Source organism: Fukomys damarensis, unplaced genomic scaffold (assembly GCF_012274545.1).
Source record: "Fukomys damarensis isolate Sample0158 unplaced genomic scaffold, DMR_v1.0_HiC HiC_scaffold_33, whole genome shotgun sequence".
In the NCBI taxonomy this organism is placed as follows: Eukaryota; Metazoa; Chordata; class Mammalia; order Rodentia; family Bathyergidae; genus Fukomys; species Fukomys damarensis.
Window position 1 is genome coordinate 50,454,472 of NW_022900945.1, and position 19,936 is coordinate 50,474,407.

General features: G+C 42.0%; 1 protein-coding gene across 2 annotated transcripts in view; it reads left to right on the forward strand.

Moving 5' to 3' along the window:
* Nucleotides 1–3,059: 3,059 nt before the first annotated feature.
* Nucleotides 3,060–19,936, forward strand: part of Bcl9 (BCL9 transcription coactivator) — an 80,605-nt gene continuing 63,728 nt past the window's right edge. Inside the window, exons 1-2 of one of the 2 annotated variants that reach the window (XM_033758312.1) lie at nt 3,060–3,336; nt 18,921–18,995. The gene's annotated coding sequence lies outside the window, so the exon portion shown is untranslated. The remainder of the gene's footprint in view (nt 3,337–18,920; nt 18,996–19,936) is intronic. The other variant, XM_010623148.2, reaches the window with a different exon arrangement.

Below are 19,936 nucleotides of genomic sequence, written 5' to 3' on the forward strand. Positions count from 1 at the left end.
TAATTCACACTAAAGTATGAAAGGCTGGTTTCCTTTATGCTCTCTAGAGTGTAAAGAGTATTATGGATGCAAAATGAATTTGTAATTGGTGGGAATTCTTACAGTGAAACAAAATTAAGTGACAAATGGCCATTAGGCAGCAGAAGAGAGACACGTGCTGTAATAAGGACAGAGCAGCTCAGGGAGGGTCTCTTACTCTAGCCTCTTGTGCTACCATCTTCCTGCATACACGTATCCACGTGAGCCCAAGTACACATCTCATTGGCTACCTTGGCTTCCAGTTTTCCTCAACTGGACAATCACTAGAATAATAGCATCAGAGTAAAGGTCATCACTGTAGGACGGGAAACAAGGCTCAGATAGCGGGGCCCAGGTGAGAAGCAGCGCTGGCGCTAGCATCCAGGTCTTCGGGGCATTTTCTTCTGCACTCCATGCTTACACTCAGAGGTCCTGTAAAAAAAAATAAAAGTATGAATAAGTAAAGTAAAAAAAAACCTAGAGATGCTCCGCTCATTCACTGGCCTGTGTACCCACTTGAATTTTCTCTTTGGAGTTGGTAGATGGAAGCCCTGACTTCTTGTTTTTCTCACTGAGCATTTATATTTTTATTATAATAAGTGGAACTGCTCTTCTGCCCCCTTAGCAATAAGTGTAGTGGTCGCTAGACATTCAGTCTTTCTGGAAAGGGCCATATCTCAGCCACCACCTCCTAGCTGAGTGAACTTAGCAAGTTACTTAGCCTTGGGGCCTCAGCTTCTTCCACTGGAAGGTGGGGAAGATAATGGCTTATACCTCGCAGAGTTGTTTCACGTAGATGCTTAATAAAGATTGAGTGGTATCATCATCACATCAACACTCCGGGGGTACATTTAGCTGGCTTTCCTTATTTTGAAGATGTACTTTTATATTTAAGGAAAGGAAGATTTCCTGGACTTAGGTGCCACCTACCAATGCCTAGCAATCTGTAAATTGTCATTAAAGGTTAAGGTGACCCTATGTGTAATTATTGTCTAGGAGGCTTCATTGTGTGCTGCGAGTCACCACCGCTTAAAAGCGCATGGTGAGTCAGTAGCCTATTAAAGAGAGGTCAGAAGTTCTCCTGGTCCAAAGAGAAAGGATCCAGGATTCCGCAGCCCTGGGGTGCAGAAACAGTGCCCTCGTGTGCAGTGCCACGTGGAGGCTGGACCGCTTGAGTGAGAGGGAACAGCGGTGAGAAAGTACAGGGGTTTCGGGTCACACAGAGCTCAGTCTGATTTCGACGCCAACCTCTACCTTGCTGTGGCCTCAGACGCTTAACCTCTTTCCGCTTCATTTTTTAAATTACCTGCAAATGGAGATTGCCTTGATAGAAATTCTTTCATGGTACAAATGCTTGGGAAAATGCAGAGAATCAAGTAAACACTCAATTAAAAAGTAATTATTATTATCATTATCACCACCATCAGCACCATGAACGGGAGTCTGGGCAGAGTGTTCCAGGGATTAACCATAACGAAGAAGCAAACTAGAGGAGAAAAGTAACAGAAACAAGAACGCCTTTGCCACGGTGAGTTTTAGGTATTAACAAGTCATTTAGCTAGCTTTAGGTGTAAAATAAATCACAGTTTATTCCTCATTGGATGCCTGTGAAGGAATGAGGGATAGGTGTGTTCATAATTTCCATTTTGTAAAGGAAGATTCTGAGCAATAGAGTATAAATAACCTCTGTGCAAAAACACAGGTCTGGCTTTGCACCAGTGAAGGGCTGAACTTCCGCTCAGATGCTGGGGGACAGGGATAACCATCTCGGCCTGGGCTGAGGGACCTCGTCCTTCTGACTCCACAGCATGCTGAAAATACGAACGTCACGTAATCAGCCTGCCGTTCTCCTTCCTGACCTCAATCCACCCTCCCGACTTCATGCCATCTGCAGATCTGCGCGTCCTTTGTGCCCCTTCCTGCTCGCGTCTCGTGCCTTCCCTGGCCATCTCATTCATTCCCTGTGTTTCAATCTCTGGGCTTCCATTTTTCTTCTTTGCCTTTTTTTTTTTATGCAATGTTCTCTCTCTTCCCCCTTCACATCCCCTCGACGCACCAATCAAATTTCTGCTTGCTTCTTGCCATATTCATCACCCTACCTCGTTCACCCCTCATTCCTAGAAAACAGCTCCCAGAGACTCACCCTGCCCCCTCCACCTCGCATGCCCACCCTCTGTAAATTCCAGCAGCCTGGCAATCAGTAACTTCGGCATCACACTTCGCAGCTCTCATAGTTTACACTACTTGTTACTATTCTCCTTGCTACTGCTCTCTAGGGTTTCTGCTAAGAAAAAAAAAAAAATACTCCACTTTAAAAATATCCTGGGTACAAGTTGAACCTACAGTTAAAGTTTACTCGCACATTTACACATTTCGTGGTTTTATTTTAACTAGTGGTTCGGGTTTATGTTCCATTATGCAGCGAAGGATGCTTAGATCCTTAGGGAACAACGGGGAGAAAAACCGCCTAAACATTCAACAGAACCCCCAGACCTAGGTTCACCCTCCCTCTTAGCTTCTCCCCACTCCCCCTACCCCAAGCCGACGGGATCGGGCGTTTTTCTTTGTCAAGTCATTTATTTCACTCTTGCTGGAGCTCGGATGGCCTCCGAGTCTGCGTGTGTGTGTCCACGTGTGTGGCCACTGCTGGCTTTCCAAAAGGTTTACTTCTCTTCTGCCATTTTACTAGGACACAGGAGGCGGCTCTCCTCTCCCTCTCTCTTTCTCTCCCTGCCCCCAACTCAGCCTGGGCTTTTTCCTGTCTCTTAACTCCACCAGTGCAGCAGCAACTAGCTGAGCTGCTTGCGTGTGCGTGCGTGTGTGAGTGTGTGTGTGTGTGTGTGTGTGTGTGTGCGTGTGTGTGTGTGTGTGTCTGCATGCACAGCTAGGCCAAGCCTGCAAGCCTGCCAGTCACTGGAGAGTTTTAGTTTGCATTCAGAAGAAAGGAGGAGGGAAGACAAGAGGGGAGGAGGAAAAGGTGGAGGGGGGAAGGGGGGTGCGGAGAAGGGAGGGAGAATGTCTTGTTTGTGGCTTGTCAGCAATTGCTTGAGACAAGCTTCCATGTGTGAAAGCTACTTGGCATGAATGCCTGGGCCGTACCAAGTGTCACCGCAGCAAGAGGGGGAGTCAGAAGAAAAACAGATCAGACCAGAGCAGACAATAGGCCCCTAAAGTGTTCCCCCTAAGTTGCTTTGATGTTGTCCTGGTGTCTTGATACCAGGAGGCCAGGGATTGCAGGAAAAGGGTCTTTTTTGTCTTCATTCACTTTCCCCCCTCAGTTTCTGAAATGATTCTCCAGAATTTCTCCTCATAAAAAAGGTAAGAGCCCTAACAATTCCTTCTGCTGTGGCAGGCTTGTGCCTGTGCCTGGAAGTGGGGGTCTCATTCCTGCGCTGCTCAGGAGGCGCGCTGGGTTCCTGCGATTGGAGCTCCTGCATTGCCCCTGGAAGTCTGGGGATGGCCCCTCTTTCCAGGGAACCCCAGTAACACGATCTGTGCCTCTGGGTTGGTGGGGGAGAGGGGTGGAAGGAGAAGGGTGGGAGGAGGGTGGAGGGGGGGAGGGAAAAGGGAGAGAAGGGGAGAGAAGCCAGAGAGAACCGGAGGAGGCCTTGCAGACTCGGAGCTGGGGGACAGCCTCAGGCTGGGGCTCTGTTCAGTGACTGCAGAGATTGCATTGAGCTTTGTGTGTATGCGCAAGCCTGTGTGTGTGTGTGTGTGTGTGTGTGTGTGTGTGTGTGTGTGTGTGTGTGCGCAGTGTGTGTGTGTGTGTGTATGTGTGTGCACTGCCCTGGCTCGCCTTGTTGTGAAGGGGTGGTACCCAATCCTTATCACCCCAGCCCCACTCTCCAAGGAAGAGCCGCATGGCAGGCAGGCAAGCAGGCAGGCAGGGAGAGCAAGAGAACTCTGCCCCAAGACGATTCAAACTTTTCCAGTCTCGGGAATTTTTCAGGTTGTAGACACTGTGGAAGAGTTGTAGGTTGCCCTGTGTCTCAGTTTTCCCATCTGTGAAATTGAGAGAAGTGATTGGGATGCTCCCTGCCTCCTTGGGATTTAGTGAAATCGAACAGATAACTATGCCTAAAAGGCCTGGAGAGATCTTCGAGCTAGAAATGCTGTGGAATCACAAAAGTGTTATCATTATTCCCGATCATCGCCCTCATGATAAAACCATCATTAAAGACACCCTGAGACAAATAGACCGGGATGCGCAGATCAAATGTCTGAGTGTTTCTACAGAAACAAAAATCCTCTTTCCACCTGTTGGCTTCTGTCCTTTTCTCTTGTGTCTTTTTCGTGAGATTTATTGGCCATTTGTACAGAGAATGGGATGGGAGGGGTTGGGTTTTCCCTTTCCTCCTCCCTTGTGTGTGTGTGTGTGTGTGTGTGTGTGTGTGTGTGTTTTAAAAGAAGGTCAATGTAAGATGCTTGAGAGAGAAAATGTGCCTTCTGTTATCAGAGTTTATCCAAGACCTTGTGTTTTCTGGCACTGGCAGGGCCTGCTTACACATCTGTAAACTCTACCTTGGAGGTTAAAGATTTTTATTGTGGCTTTTAGAGATTAAATGAGATTTATTTACAATTGACTTTTATCAGAGAGTAAATATCTTACTGTGTGTGTATGAGGGTAAGAATGTGAAGGCTGTTTACTTACTGGTGGTTTTGTGGATAAAACCTTACGCTTTTTAAAGTGACATCTTGAGAGATGGGAGTAGAAGGCTAAAATCAGGGCCTAATATTCATCTTAAAATGTTTGAAAGAAAAAAATGTCTGCTTATTTCCTTTTGAATTGTACATTTCCTTCCTTCTGTTCTTACACTGTGGTTATTTCAAGGCTTTCAGTTCTAGCTCTTTCTCTCAGTTCTCTGGGGGAATTGGGCTTTCTTACCTAATTCTAGGTTTTCTCCAACTCTGCTACTTGTCCAAAAGAAGTCTGTAAAGGTTGGAGAGACTGTGACTCCTTCTACTCTAACAGCAAATCCTTATCAGACTGACTCCCTTTGATAGTTAGTGGTGGAAGCAAAGGGCCAGGCTTAGTTGGGATTATGTATGTTCTTCCCATAGAGGCCTGGAAACTTGACTTCTGTGTGTGAGAAAGGACAACGATATTAGTTGGCCTTGATATGGCAAGCGGGCCTCCCCTTAACCCCACATTTAATGTTTGATTAGAATGGAGCAGGACTTTATATCTTAAAACTTAATTGTTCTATTTTGTTGGCAGAAGATGTTAACTATGGTTTGTCTCTAGTGTGCTTTTGGCTTTAGGCATCTTCCTAAAACATTTGAATTTAGAATTACAAGGGGAAAGAAAGGTTATTCATCCTGATGTTAGTGCCCAAGAAGAAGCAATAGTGGTCTAAGGGTGCTGAATGGTCCAGGGCAGGCACTTCTGCAACTCTTCTTGCTGTGCTAGGCTCTAGCAGCAAACTCTGCCTTGTTTCTGTCGCACTGTTGCACAAGCACAGCAAAGGTGGGTCACAAAATAAATTTTTAGGATTTCGTTCCCATATTCATCTGTATACTCAACTACTATTTTAAGGGCCTTTACTATGTTTCAGGCACCTTACTGTGCACTGAGGATGTAGGAAAGAGTAGTGCAGATGTGCCCCTTCCCTCGGGAGGGCTTCCAGTCTTGATGGTACGATCAACATTAACCACACAGTTACACAAATCAATAGCGATGACATTGATAGTATATACTGACCAGCCAGCAGATATTATAAGTCAAGGAAAGTCACACCTGCTACTGACTTAAACTTTTAACTAGACATGAGTTAAGTTTCCCCTCAGCTCAGGCAGTCCCTATTGCACCCCCGGGGGCTTTCCTCACACAGATAGCCCAGCCGTTCCAGAGTGTAGACAGTTCTCCGTCCTTTGCCCTCTTTCCTTCTGCCCTCTCCCAGCCCGGAGTATAGCAGAGACACAGAGAACATCTGCTAACCCTGTACACTTGTACTGTGAAATAACTTCACACTTGTTGTGAGGCAGCCTGTGTAAGAGTCATTATCTCTGTAATTCACTTAGCAGTAGCCTCTGTGTGCTGTTAAACCTTAATGGGCTATCATAAGGTGAGGCTCTCCGCTCACCTTACTTATTCCATAGTTCCTGGGCTGATCCTAAATGCTTAGCTGCAGGAAACTCCACCATTATCACGGTCATCTTGGAATTCCAAAGACAATAAGTGTAATGAAATGACCTTTCCCACCCCTCCCAGCAAGGACACACATTCTATTTATAAAGAGAAAGATTTTTTTTTAAACCTCAGAAGATCCTATTTTGGTTCAGTTATTACAATCTTACTAGCTTGGCGATAGCAAAGGTAGACACACACACACACACACACACACACACACACACACCACCTTTAATTATGGTCTTCCTGGAAGAGAACATGTGGTTGAAATACCAGTCATTCCCAAAGAGGCAGATAAGCTTTACTGTTCCTATCACCATTTTCAACGTTGTGTCTTTCTCTAGTACTCAGGGGAGTGTTGTCTTCGGTGTTGTCAATCCGTCCTTTTTTTCTTTTTAAGATTAATTTAATGGTTTCAAAAGAAGATAGACATGCCCACCCACACATAAATCATAGGTTTGGTGCCTATACTTTGGGAACCCACACACTTTCTGTGGTTCAGTCATGTCATGAGCAAGATGGGAGTCATTTCTAATCCCTCAGCACTGTTACAGCAGAGGCACACAGCCCACGCTGCTGCAACAACCTGTGGCCAGTGCCCTCACCTCCGAGCAGCACTCACTGTATTTGTAATTACTTGATCACTTCCGCCAGACCCTCCCTTCCAAATGTGTTACTCACTGTTTAGCTACCTCTGGGGGAGGCAATCTCGTTTGGCACTGGAAGAGTAATCCAAAGAGAGTGGGAGTTCGGAAGTGAATAAAATAAGGACGTGGTCAGAGAAAAGAATTACCAGGGAGCCAGACAGCAGGGGTGCAAAGCATCCTTAACTCTAGTAGGAGAATTAAAGTGAAGAGTGTTAGGATATTTTTAACAATGCAGTGTGCCCGTACTGTGTTTAAGTAAAGATACTGGAGCCTTTAGTTCTACTGAACATAAAACCAACACAATGTAAAGGGAGCTTTCCAGACTCATTAGTCACAAATACTGCTTTTGTACGTAGTCGTATTGATGGACATTTTGTGTTTTCTCTACCTCCAAGAGACCTAAATATAAGATATAAAAGGGAAATTTTCTTCATTCTTTTTAAGCCTTGACTTTTTTTTTTTTTTCCACCCGGGATCGAACTTGGGACCTTGTGCTTGCGAGGCAGGTGACAGAACAACTGAGCTAAATCTCCAGCCAAGCCTTGACATTTTAACACTCTAAAATATCTGCTCGGTCTTCTCTTACAACAGGCCTGTAAATTAAGTAATATGTTACCTGTCCATTGCATTCAAGTAAGGTTAAGTGACTCACCCAAGGCCCCACAAGGAAATCAGGGCAAGAGGGCCAGCCTGTTAACATTCCCTGTCAGCTCACCCCTTCGAGAATGAGATGTGGAGAACTAAGGCAATCACCATGCTGTTCAGATTAAGCACACTGTGCTGACATGGCATTAAAATAATTGCCTTACTTCAGACCCTTTTTTCCTTCAAAATTAGAATTTAGAGTGTTGATCAACAAAAGGGCCCTCAATTCTGACTTAGTAATGACATGCTTTCTACATGACATTCGGCCAGCTTCTGGTTTTGCCAAAGTCCCTTTTCTGCTTCTCTGGATCTCTTGGAATGAAGGAATTGAGCGTAATCATCTTTCCAGTCCCTTCAGCTCTGCTAGTCAGTGTCTTCCTTGTTTTTCTGGATACTCTATGAGTTTGATCATTTTGGTCACCTTATACACAACCCAAGTCAAGAACCATGATGACCAAAGGAAAATCTAGTTGGCTTTGTGGATAGATATAGGATGTATTCCTGTATATATCCACCGTACAAATTCTACTGATGTCCTGAAATGAAAAGCATGTTAGGAAAAAGGAGGATTTTCATTTATGGATTTTTAGGAGAATTTGCCAGTCAGCATGCAGGCACATGTTGCAAGAAACTAAAGAACCACAATCAAAAGAATAGGCTGTTTTGAATGCATGTCTTCCTGTGTAATAAGTATGGATTTTAAATGGGTGGTCATTGGGTTCCATCTCTCACCTTCACCATTTTCACATGCTTTTTGCCCAGAAACCGTTGTTTCCTGTTTGGATTATGCTCACACGTTGTCTCAAGGATGCAAAGGACCAGTTTAAGCAACTGTAGTGCCGATGCTACATGCTAGGTGTTTAACGTTATGTTTTGGGGGATGACAGGACTATCGACAGTCTTTGTGACATGCAACTCCCAAAGGGTAGCTCCTGAAGACTGGATACGTTACATATCGGATACGTGTGTGCGTGCATGTGTTAGTTATACCTTTAGGGTGTAAGTCATAAACTGTTTCCGAAATGTGTCTGACAGTGAGACCAAGAAGGGACAGAATAAATGTTTTTCGGTAAGCATGTCACCTCTATGAGTGATTTTAGGCATTATCCATTTAAAATTGGTTAAACCTGTTAAAAAAGTGTAATTTAAAAATTTTACACAGTAGCTCTCAATTTAATCTTTAGAACCCAATAGTAAATTATTCCACCATGTTTTGAGAATATCACTTTGCTTGTAGCCAGGGAAACCATCTCACAGTCTCTTTGGTGGTTAGTAATTCAGTGACTTTTTAAGTTGAAAAAATATAGTATATAAAATATAATTACATTTTAATCGGAAAAGAGGATTCTGAAGGCCACGTGTAATTACTTTCACTTCTATTAATTTTTGTGGGTTGCTTTGTTTCTTAACATTGTATGTCTTGCTTGACTTCATAACAATCCTAAAAAGTAGATACATAAGAGACATGCATTATTGACTTTAAACATGGGTGATCTGGATGGACATATCAGTAAGCTGTGTACAACATATGAAGGCACTCTGTAGAAATGTGTAAAATGTTCAGTTACTGATGAATGCAACTACTAGAAAGAAAAGAAGCATATCCTAGATATTATTATTACCAATCTCATTTTTAATGACCTGAGTATTACCAAGAATATTACCAAAATTGTATTTGCTTATATGACTTTAGCCTAAAGTGTTAGAGAACTTTAATGATTTTATGAAAATAAAAATCACTCTTTTTCCTGAACAATAAATACAGTGCAGGGCCATTGATGGCATTTGAAAGAAGCCAAGCCATCATTAACTCAGAAGAAAAACTTGGGAGCCCCGAGGTGGCCTTATCTTGTCTAATGTTAGGCGTATTGGACTTTGTGTTATCCTTGCGCAGTCAGGACGTGTTTGAGGAAGGGAATTTTGCTGAGGATCTGTGGCCAGGGAGCCTTTTGAGTGAAGGTAGAGGACCTGCTTGCTCTAAGGATGCTTAGAAGGGAGACCTAACTGTGTAGATGGCTGTGACACACCCGGGTGCTTAAGGCAAAGAGGCTGAGCAGTGCAGGACTTGAACTTCTGTGCCGGTGCCCAAGCCCATCCCTCTTCCTGGAACCTCCTTTCGCCTTGTCTTTTCCAGGCAAACTCCTACACCAAGACCCTCGCGTCTGGAACTCTGCTCTCTCTACCGTGCCTCCTTCATGGCTACTTCTCCATGCTCTCTCTCCTTTCATGCAGTTGTAGCAGCCTTCCTGATCGTTGCCTCATTCTCAGAATTCCCTCATATAGATTACCAAGAAAGGATCCAATGAACCCAACTCATCTTTTCTTTGCCATACGTTGTGGTTCTTAGCCAACCTGAGACTAAAGTTGGCCGAGGATCTGAAGCTCAGCTCTAGTACCGGATGCTACAGCAAAGGGAGGTGGGCAGGGGCAGGGGTATTGTTGCTTAATGTAAAACAGGGCTGTGTTTTAGTAGGAACCGTGGAAGGAAGGGTCCTCTTCTCACCCATGTTGCTGCCAACAAGTGTGTTTGGCATACCTAAGTCCATTATGGAAATCTCGGAAGTTAAGAATAACCAGCTGGCTAAAAATTAAAGTGTTTCATGGGTGACAATTAGCATACCCGAGATAAGAAGATCTTGGGAACAAATACCAAATTTATAACCAAGAAGGAAATTTGGAAAGGCCATTGTATTACAGTGAGCTCTTTGGTGAACTACGTCATTTCACACATTTCGTAAAAAGCAAGAGTAGGGGAATAGTGAAAGGGAGCAGGTATTCATGTGGATCCCAGAGGCTAGTTAACAATGGAAGTGTAACTCTGGACTGGGGACCAGGAGAAGGAGAAAGAGGAATGCTAAACTCTGTGGGGAGTTGTTGTCTAGGCTTTCTTCCTGTGTCCCCTGTCCATTATTTTCTAGTCTATTCTTTTCTCTCTCTCTCTCTAATTAAATTTATTAGTGCTTTTTAGGCATACAGTACAGTTGCATTCATCATTGGGATCCTGTACCTTTACACAATATATCCTGGTTGTTATTTTTTCCCTATACCCCTGTCCTCCTTTCACCCCCTCCACCCTTCCCTATTTATAAAAACTTTGCTCCCATCTTTTCCTTTTCTCATATTTTTTCTTTTCCCTTCTTTCCTTTCCCCTACCCTTCCCAGTTCCCTTACTCCTTTAGCCCTTTTCTTCCTATTTCACATTATCAATTATACAATTGGAACCTTATTTACACTTTTAGTTTGATCTTTCTTATTTGTAGCTTCTGGACCAACTCAGTTTTCTCACCTGTTAAGGATAATTCTTATTTCAATACTTTGCTATAAGAGTTAAATATATTTAAAGTGATTAATAAATACATTACCTGATATGTAATAATAAGTCTTCACTCAATTGTATCAATTATTCTGGTGCAAAAGAGGGAAAAAAATTTTGACAAAATAATGTACTGCATAAAATTTCACTCACTAGATCATTTCTTCCTTATAACAGTCCTGAGAGATTTGTATTATTGTTTCCATTTTATGAGGTGGGAATGAAATATTAGTAATTGAGAATTAAATATGTGCCAAGGACTGAGCCAAGTGCTTTCACACATTGTCTCATTGAAACTGAGGTAGGTTCACTTCATACCTACATCTCATAGCTGAGGACCCTGAGGGCTAGAGGGTGTGACTTGCGCACAATCTTACAACTATGAATGACAAACATAGCTTTGGTGTAAGTCTGTTTAAATGTAGGTTAGTCTGACTCCAAAGGTGTCCCAAAGTCATAAATGGCAGAATCAAGGTTAAAGCTTTGGAAGGGGTTCAGACAAAAAAAAATTTAGTTCTTTGGGTTTTTTTTTTTTTTTTTCAGTTTTTTGAGACAGGGTCTCACTATGTAGTTGAGACTGACCTGGAACTCACTGTGTAGCCCAGGCTGATCTCGAACTCACAGCAATCCTCCTGCCTCAGCCTCCTGAGTGCTGGGATTACAGGTGTGAGCCACCACGCCCAGTCTAAAAAATTTTTAAAAATAATTTAAAGGTGTCAAAATGAGGCCTCTGAGACCTGATGAAGTGACTTAACAAACATGTGATGGGTATCTATTGTATGCCCACCAATGAAAACAAGCTTAACGTTGCGGGGAGCACAGGGTAAGTGTGGCTTGCATCCTGGTGGAGGGTGACAAATGATCACACACTTTATAAAACATATAGCAATGGATCAAAAGACTGCTGTAGTCAAAGGAGAGAACAATTAATTTGGCATAGAAGGGAACGGTGGTAGACTAGGGGAAAGCTTCATGCAGAAGATGACATTTGCAGTGGTCCCTCAGGGACAAATATGGAAGTACCAGAAATTCCTTTTATACTGTAGTTTCCTTTTTCTCCACATGAGGGGTTTTATGAAAGGTAGTATTAAATGGCTAACTTTTTAAGAAAGTAATGTATTGATTGGTAGTATTTTCAGAGATTCTATTCTTTGAGTGAGAATGGAGACTATCTATTCTTACGAGTCATAAGAAAGTATTGCCATTTCCCCAGTCTACACTTACACAGCTATTGTGTTATCTTTCTGTCAGTGTAACAAAATACCTGAGATAAATAACTTTTGAAAAAAAGAAAAGTTTATTTTGGCACATGGTTTCTGAGGCCTTGGTTCATGGTTGTTGACTTTATGACTTTGGGCCTGTGTCAAGGCAGAACGTGGCTGGAGTGGACTAAAGCTGCCCATTTCATAGTGCCTGAGAGCGAAAGAGAGAAAAAAAGAGAAGTGGTCAGGGTCTCAATATCAGTGACCTATTTCCTCCAAATAGGCTTCACTGCCTAAAGTTTCTAACCCCTCCCCCTCATACTGTCAGCAGTTGGGGCCCAAACATTCAACAAATGACCTCTGACAGATATTTAAGACCAAACTATAATAGATATACATATTGAAAATAAAACCCCCTGTTCTATACGTTCAAGGTTGGGGGGCTGAAGAGTTGTAAAGCAATCCATTAAGGGTCAACAAATCCCTGAAGGAATCAAATGGTCTTCTCATCTCGGTTCTTTCTTTCTTTCTTTTTTTTTTTTTTTTTTTTTTTTTTGGTACCGGGGATCAAACTTCGGGACCTTGCGAGGCAGGCGGCAGAACCACTGAGCTAAATCCCCAGCCCTAGTCTCAGTTCTTGAATGGTACTGGGTAGTACTAAGGTACTGGCAGGTAGGTCATTTAGTTATCAGCTCTTAAATTGGAAATTTTATCTGTATTTTGGAATTCCCAATTTCCCATGTAATATTGATTTTCTGGTTAGTTTGTTTTTTTCCAGATGCTTCTAATTTAAAGCATTGCCTTTTCTCCACAAGTATATTCACGATTGATAGGCTATGCGTTCTGGTTGTTGTTTCAGGTTGGTAATTGAGTTGAATTTCCACAACCTACTAATTCTATTTAAAGAGGCTAAGCAGATATGTTCTGTGTATGGTCATTATTTGCTTACAGTGAGAAAGTGAATACTAGTCCTTTCCTTGTAAGGTGGATCTCTTGTTTTGTTTCAGTAGGTTTTCCCCACATTCTTTTTAAATGATGTTATGCACTTCCTCACAGGACTGGTTCAAATGTCACTTTCCTCCATTAAGTCTTTCTCACTTCCTACAGCCAGAGGAGCTCCAGCTCCAGAGTGTCCACGTCATCTTCTGGTCTCCTCAGAGTGACCATATAACAGCACTGTACACTACCCACAATCCCTTTATAGGCGAAACATAAGAGAGCAGGTATTTAGGTTTCCTACCTCTATGTGTCCCCCAGAGCACTCAACAGGGCCCTGCCTTCCAAGTGGTTGGTGCTAAGAGTTGTTTATTGAACTCAAATGAATCATATCATTGGCTTTGTTGGCTTGGCTTGGGGTATGGTAACATTATAGTCAGTGCCCGTTCCCTTTTGGAAAAGAATCACTGCTTTTTAAATATGAACGTCTTAACTGATTTTAGGATGAAAGAGATTACATACTGTAAGCAGAACTTGTAATTATTATTAATAAGCATCATTGAAATAATGTGAACTGTTAGAATTAATTCTTTCACTTGCTTTTGATGGAAAAGTAGGAAGGCTTGATAAACTACTGGTCTTTTCCATCTTTAATATCTATGATTCTTTGAAATTTTATGTAGACAAGTGCAAGCTAATGTACACTGAAAGGAACAATTGAAACAGCTCATACTCACTGATGGGCTCTGAATTACTCTACTTGTAAGTGCTCAGGAAAAAGATCTCAGATTCATTGTGGATTGCTCAATGGAGACATCTGCTTGCTGTGCAGCAGCAGTCAGAAGAATGAATGAGATATAATAGGCTGTATTAACTTTGAGAATGGAATAAAGAATAATGCAGAAAATAATATAGTGCACATAATTTGGCATTGACTACTTCTGTAATTACAATAAAACATTTTAATGATATACGCTGATGTTATGACTTCACCTTAAAATCAGAATTCAGCATTGGATCCTTTCATTTCAAAGAAAACAAAGCAGAAATACAAAGGCACTGGAGAAAAACAACAGACAATCTCCAAGACATGCAAGGGATTTGCTTATAATGAGAAGCTGAAGAGACAAGGACATTTTAATTTGGGTAGAGGGGGGAAATGACATTGTATAAATTTATTTTAAATTAATGAAACGTTCAGAAAATTGCTAAAGCTAGCTTCTGATTATCCTTGGTAATGGGGGTCAGAGAGAGGAAGGATAATTGAAATCCCTGATAATCTCCAACCCTCGTTTTAGCCATTAGTTGCATCATCCTGTCCTACCAAAAGTTTTAACAAATGAATAGACACAAGGTGCAACAGCCTGGGCTTTGGGAACAGAACAGCTCAAGAGAAAGGCGGCCTTGGGTGAATTTGCAGTCAACTGTTCCAAGTTCTAGTCCTGCTCCCCGCTCATCATCTGCACAATCCTGAGCGATGTGCTTAACTTTTGTGACTCCTGGTTCTCGCATCGGTAGAGCGGAAGTAACAGCAATACTTGGCGAGTTTGTTAGAAGAACTAAATGAGCTAATTGGCAGGGGCCGGTGAGCTCTGCTATCCCACCCTAGTGTGGTCACGCAGGGTGCCTGCTTTCCACTTGGCCCACGAGCCTCAGGAGCAGACATAACCCTGGCATCTGGGAACTTATACCCCATATTCCTTCTCTTCCCTCTCTATTTCCTGTGTTCTTGGCAGGAGATTTTAGAAGAAGAATGAGACATTTCTCTCATCTCTGGAATCAGCCTCAGCATTCCTACTCCCGTGCTGGTGAAAGCCTTACAATAATTTTGCATCCATTTTTATGAACACGTGATGATTTTGATATCTTCTTCATGATAGCTCAGCTGAAGTGAATACAGCTATTGTCCTCATCTTCCAAATGCAGAAACTGAGGCAGTGACAATCTGTATATTTAAGAATATACAAAGGGTGAAGGGGGTGAAGGGAGGGCCGGGGTATGTGGAAAAAATAAGAACCAAGATACATCATGTAAAGGTACAAGATCCCAGTGATGAATGTGACTGTATTGTTTACCTTAAATGTACCAATAAACTTAATGGAATAAAGAATATACAGTCAAGGCAGAGTAAAGAGTCAAACCTACTCCATCTTTCCTATGTAAAGGTAAGATCCCAGTGATGAATGTGACTGTATTGTTTACCTTAAATGTACCAATAAACTTAATGGAATAAAGAATATACAGTCAAGGCAGAGTAAAGAGTCAAACCTACTCCATCTTTCCTCTATGTTGATATACAGAGTTTAGAAAGCTGAGTTAAATGATAACTGATTCCTCCCCGCAAACCTCTCTTCCTGTGTCAGGGGTCATTGTGTCTGCCTTGGGACACTGTGTTATAGTTCCTACCATATGATTATGTTAATAACAGTGGAAACTCTTTGACCAGATTCAATTAATCGTGACTTAGTTGAACAAGTTGGTTAACTTGGAATGGTACAAAATAATGGAATCATTCCTTCAGCCTTTATTTTTAACTTAAAACATCCCTCAAGTTTTTGATGTAGCGCCAAGGCCTCATCTTTGGAATTTGGGGCCTCCCATTACAACTGTGCCTACTGTTTCTCATAGAAGCCATACTTCTGAGGCTCCCTTGATTGTTTTGTTTTGATTTGTTTTGGCCTTGATTTCTTTAAAGTGGAACAAGATCTTAAAAGACACTTGTGAGACAACCAGGTTTTTCTAGATTGAGTGATGTTTTACATTTGGCTCTCCCACACCTAAATTGACAGCCCATTTTAAAAAATAATTCAAGGTTAATACCTGTCTCATACATTCAACTTTAGATCTTGTAGAAACAATTTCTTTTTGTACCTATATTTCATTACTGTAAGTAAGTTTAATTAAATCGTGTAATTACAAGAATGGGAAGAACCAGCATAAATAGGTCTGAGGAGGAACACACCGACCTGTGGTGAGCACTCAGTTCCAGCAGCATTCAGGCACCCAGGGCAGCCTGGCACCAGCAGTGGCAGCTCAGAATGTCACGGCCTTGCCTCTGTGCCTTGAAAGGGGGAGTGGAGACCACAGATGACTCCGCTAGCTGTCATCACCTAACATAGCCCCTGCTCAGTTTGGTTTCCGCTCTATGTTTTGGCCCTAAAAGTTGAATACCTTGAAGGTCTAGCTTTTATCTTTCTAGTGAGTCCCAGAACCTAACATAGTGCCGGGTATGTGGTAGGCCCTTGATGAACACTGGCTAACTAGTTACTGATCATACTAATGAAAACCAAACGCAACTTTGCCACTGCACACCCTCTGGTAGGAGCTACTAAGCAGTAATTCACCTGTCTAGAATTTGGATGGAAGAAAGAGACAGAGCTAGCAAATAGATTTCTAATGTTATTGCAAGAGTAAGTGGTGAATATCATTAAATAGATAAAAATGTAAGACAGCTCTAAAGAAGTAGATTGAAGATAACATATGATTAGCTTGTTTAACTCACTAGCAAAAAGTAACAGCAAAGCAACATACTTGATACCATTTTATAAAGGATTAAATAGGTTCTTACATGAAAAAAATCCATGACTTATAATCACAAGGTTTGACTACCAAAAGTCTCTCTGATGATTATATTCAGGGCCAGCCTGGTCAAGGAAAAAAAATTTCCTTACTGATATATCCTCCCAGCATTGAGTTTATTATGTGCTACTTGTGACAAAGTAAAGCATCTTGAATTGAGGTGAGAGAGAGAAGTCAGAGCTGAAGGATATTAAATTTGACAAAGGCATCTGGTGGTAGGTGATTGGTTTGGAAAATGAGGGTAGAATGTTGGTGGGAGCAAGGATATCCTCTTTCCTAAAATAGAGCAGCCAAACATTTATCCTTGTGCTCAATAAATGAGTTTGAATGTGAACCAAAATATACGGAGTGAGCAAAGTTGGAAAGTTACAGAATGTTTATGCGACCACAGGAAAAAGAGAACGAGAAAGACTATATGTGAGTGTGTGTGTGTGTGTGTATGTGTGTGTGTGCGCTTGTGTGTGTGCATGTGCAAGTGAATATATGTGTATAGAACAGAAATAATTCTCCACAAGATCAGAAGGATGTGAATTTTCTTATCAGTTTTCCATACTGGGAATCTGTAGCCCAGGTTCAATTATGATGTCTGGAGGGCTTCCCTGCTCCTCTAGAATTTGTGAAGCAGTTGTATAGGAAAGGATGAATGAAATTCACATTGTACTGAGCACTCACCGCGTGTCATTATGCTAAGTGTTTAATATATATTAGCATATTCCTTTTTAATATAAGTTGCTGTTGATTTTTGTGAGACATTGTTCTATGGAAAAAGTCTGCTCCCAGTTAAGTTGTATGTATGCTAAACATACCATCAAAATTAGAATGTCTAAATAACTTGATTTCAGAGCTATTAAAATATGAAAAAACATACACTTTAGAATCAATGAGATGCTGTATCTCATTTAATCCAACAACCCTTAAACTAAGTATTAATATGAGTTTTAAAAAATGAAGCTCAGAAAAGTCAAATAATTTGCCTAAAGTCAAATATTGGGTGTCAGAGCTGGAGTTTGACCCAAATTTATGGATGTGTTTCCAAATCCAATCTCTTTTCCACATTCCTGTGCTGCTGACTGAAACCAGTACTTACGTGGGATTCAGAGATTTTAAAAAATAAATTAAAATCCTGTGTCCCGCTAAAAGTATTTACCTTTGGAACTATCTCCCAAAGACCTTTTCTCAGAGGAAAACTACGCAGCACAGGAGTCAGTGATAATCGTGGCTTCCCAAGGTAGAAGGAGATTTTGAGATCCTCCCCCTGCCTTCCTATCTAGCGCCTGAACTCCTGGTGCTCACGCTCCTCCAAGGGGCCACACAGCAAATGGGGAAGGGCTAGCAGGGACAGGGACAATTCGGACAGGTCAGTGCAAGTTTGTGAGCTTTGCTTTTATCTATTCACTGGTCCCCCATTCTCGCTATGGAGATACCGAGTCAAAAAACGTTCGACCATGTGAACACTGTAAGGTCCTTCCCAGTCTGAAAATAAGAATGAGTCCCCTTTGGGTTTCTTTCCTCCAGATGGAACACTGAATTCCTTACCGGACATGGCATAGAATCTCTTTCTCTGTAGCCATTGTACCGAAAGAAAGGCGTTCAAACTCAATCCCTTGGCTCCAAAGGAGTAGAAAACTCTCACCTGCCTTGTGTTGGGTATCACGCTTGATGTAGACCAGGATACATTGGCTCTTTCCTGCACCTTTTCCCAAATGTAAACTCCTCCCATTGCTGCTTCCTCTCCTTTATTGCCTTCTTGCTTACCTGTGAGGTAGACTTTTTGTCATGTAGATGTGAGTTTAAATTGTGTCTGCTTTTATCACTTTTGAAATTCATTTTGTAGGGTTGACATTTGGGGGAGTTTTGGGTTCTGTTTATTTTCCACTTGACAGTCATTTCTCGCTATTTTGTGACATTCTCAAGCGAGAATGTTTTGGAGTTTCAGTAATTTGGGTTCCAGCTTTGTGCTAAGACACTGGGCCAATAGCTCATTCTTTTTTTCTTTTTTTTTTTCCTCCCTCAAATGAGAGTTTTTAAAAATATGCTTTCCACAGCTTTGACCAAATCATGGCTGTACAAATTGAGCAAGGCAGGTCCAGAAATAGAGCCCTCTGGGAGGTCATTGGAAATTTTTTGCTGGTTCAGTTACCTGTCCATAGATTATTCAGCACCCCCCCCTTCCTGGATTTCTCTATCTTGGCTATGAGAATAACATACGCCATCCCATTTGACCTGTGCAAAACCTTCATGCACCAGGTTGTTCTGTCCCTGTTTTATACTCAGGCAAATTGAACCTCGGACGGGTGAGGAGGTTGCCCAGTATCACCCTCTTTGTTAAAAGCAGAGTGACGTTTTGCACCCAAGTTCTGTATTCCTTTTACTGTACAGTTGCTCCACTCATTGTGAATGACCTCGTTGAAAAGCGGACAGTATTTTCACTTAATTTTCCTGAACTGTAGGAGAGTTCTTCTGTCCCCAAGAAGCCCAGTGTCATCGTAGGAATGCACCCTCTTCTGCTCCCCTGAGAAGCACAGGTAAGAGAGGAGATACCACATTCCTAAGACTAGAACTCACACACTTACCTTCCTATTGACCTCCCTCAGATCTAGAAATTGTGTTTGATAAAGAAGATTCTTTTCTGGACTGTCTGGTCAGTATAACAGTACGGCTAGGAAGCAGGAACCAGGGAAAACAGACTTTAAGAAGTTGACAGAAAAACTGGTAACATGAACTCTTGGTAACAAAATCCCACACGCATTCATTGCCACAGTCTAGAAACCAGAATTGGGAACCCAGTGCTACAGTCTAGAAACCAGAATTAGGGACCCTTGCCTTTCCGCTTTTCTAGAATATGTGAAGAGGACTCCATATTTCAAAATAAACGACCTTTGTAAAGTTAAAAGAAAATGGACATAAATGATTTGGGGCACCACTCCTGCTATTCAAACCATGTCTGGTGTCTGGCTTGTTGATGGATGGGTAGGGTGTGCTGGCACAGATGAGGTTCACAAGAAGCAGCAATGCAAGACAAAGCGTCTCACTCCCAGGGAACTCCAGCGGCCATGTTTCTTTGTCATGAAAGGCACTGACTTGGGATGGATTCCTTAACCTTTGGGAGAAAGCTTGTAAACTATTTTAAAAAAAGAATGAAAACTAGACCCCCTTACTTCACTGATTCTGTGTGATTCTCAGACATAATAGCAGATGGTTTACAAATAAATGATGTACAAACAGTAGACATAACAACAAGCACATGGAGCTACTATCTTATTCATAAAAAGAGTCAAAGTCAGTGCAAAAGCAAAAGACAGTGAGGAAAGTGGGCCTTGTCGCTTTCCAATCAAATACCCATAAACAGAAGTCTCCCTAGCACTCCAGAGGCTGAGACAGGAGGGTAGCCACAAGTCTGAGGCCAACATGCGTTGCATACTGAGTTAGAGACCCTGTGTCCAAAAAAAAAAAAAAAAAAAAAAAC